We start from the raw sequence: 2,167 nt of genomic DNA, 5'->3' as shown, positions 1-2,167 counted from the left end.
CCCACACTACCTGGCACTCAATCAGTTTTTAAAATCTATTTGGAACATCAAATATGATAGAAGTTGAAAAAAGATCTCTTATGAAGTCCTCTATGGAAATTGTGACAGGTTCCTAATTAGACAGAAATTGTTCCATCTCCAAGGGAAAATACACAGTGTAACAGTGGCTTGAGAGAATGGATTGAATAGTGTTCCTTCTGTTTCTATTTTGTGGAATAGTTTGAGGAGTATTGGTATTACACCTTCTTTGAAGGTCTGATAGAATTCTCCACTAAACCCATCTGGTCCTGGGCTTTCTTGCTGTTGTTGTTGTTGTTGTTGTTGTTAGGAGATGATTAATGACTCCTTCTATTTCTTTAGGAGTTATAGGACTGTTTAGATGGTTTATCTGATCCTGTTTTAACTTTAGCACCTGGTATCTATCTAGAAAATTGTCCATTTCACCCAGATTTTTCCAATTTTGTTGAGTATAAGCTTTTGTAGTAGGATCTGATAATTTTAATTTCCATGGTTTCTGTTGTTATGTCTCCCTTTTCATTTCTGATTTTATTAATGTGGATACTCTGTGCCCTCCTTTTAATCTNGCTAAGGGTTTATCTATCTTGTTGATTTTCTCAAAGAACCAGCTCCTGGTTTGGTTTATTCTTTGTAACTTCNTTTTGGTTCTACTTTTCAGCCCTGAGTTTGATTATTTCCTGCCATCTATTCCTCTTGGTTGTATTTGCTTCTTTTTGTTCTAGAGCTTTCAGGTGTGCTATCAAGCTTCTAATGAATGGTCTTTCCGGTTTCTTTTTGGAGGCACTTAGAGCTATGAGTTTTCCTCTTACCACTGCTTTCATTGTGTCCCATGAGTTTTGGTATGATGTGTCTTCATTTTCATTAAATTTTTTAAAAGAAACTTAATACTTTATGATATCGGAAAATTATATGGAAACCAAGTCAAACATCACTACTGACTGCAGCAGACTGTCATCTGATCTCATCTTTCATTTTTTCATTAAAAAGTCCTTAATTTCTTTATTTCTTCCTTGACCAAGTTGTCATTGAGTAGAGTGTTGTTCAGCTTCCATGTATATGTGGGCTCTCCATTGTTTCCATTTGTTGGTATTGAAGACCAGCCTTAGTCTGTGGTGATCTTATAGGATGCATGGGATTATTTCAATCTACTTCTATCAGTGGAGGATGGTTTTGTGATTGATTATATGGTCANTTTTGGAGAAGGTACCATGAGATGCTGAGAAGAAGGTATATTCTTTTGCTTTAGGATGAAANGTTCTATAAATATCTGTTAGATCCATTTGTTTCATAACTTCTGTTAGTTTCACTGTGTCTCTGTTTAGTTTCTGGTTCTATGATCTGTCCACTGCTGTGAGTGGGGCATTGAAGTCCCCCACTATTATTTTGTAGGTGTGATGTGTGCTTTGAGCTTTTGTAAAGTTTCTTTTATGAATGTGGGTGTCCTTGCATTTGGAGCATAGATGTTCAGAATTGAGTTTATCTTGGTAGATTATTCCTTTGGCTAGTATGAAGTGTCCTTCCTTATATTTTTGACAACTTTTGGTTGAAAGTTGATTTTATTTGTTATTAGGANGGCTTCTCCAGCTTGTTTCTTGGGACTATTTGCTTGGAAAATTGTTTTCNAACATTCTACTCTGAGGTAATGTCTGCCTTTGTCACTGAGGTGCNTTTCCTGTATGTAGAAAAATGCTGGGTCCTGTTTATGTATACAGTCTGCTATTCTATGTATTTTTATTGGGGGATTGAGTCCATTGATATTAAGAACTATTAAGGAAAAGTGATTGTTACTTCTTGTTATTTTTGTTGTTAGAAGTGGAATATGTTTGTGTGGCTTTCTTCTTTTGGGTTTGTTGAAAGATTACTTTCTTGCTTTTTCTAGGGTACAGTTTCCTTCCTTGTGTTGGAGTTTTCCATCTATTATACTTTGTAGGGCTGGATTTGTGGAAAGATATTCTGTAAATTTGGTTTTTTCGTGGAAATTGAGAGTTTTTCTGAGTATAGTAATCTGGGCTGGCATTTGTGTTCTCTTAGGGTCTGTATGACATCTGCCCAGGATCTTCTAGCTTTCATAGCCTCTGGTGAGAAGTCTTGTGTAATTCTGATAGGTCTGCCTTTATATGTTACTTGACCTGTTTCCCTTACTGCTTTT

Source organism: Mus caroli, chromosome 8, assembly GCF_900094665.2.
Source record: "Mus caroli chromosome 8, CAROLI_EIJ_v1.1, whole genome shotgun sequence".
In the NCBI taxonomy this organism is placed as follows: Eukaryota; Metazoa; Chordata; class Mammalia; order Rodentia; family Muridae; genus Mus; species Mus caroli.
Note: the sequence above shows the minus strand (reverse complement) of the source record.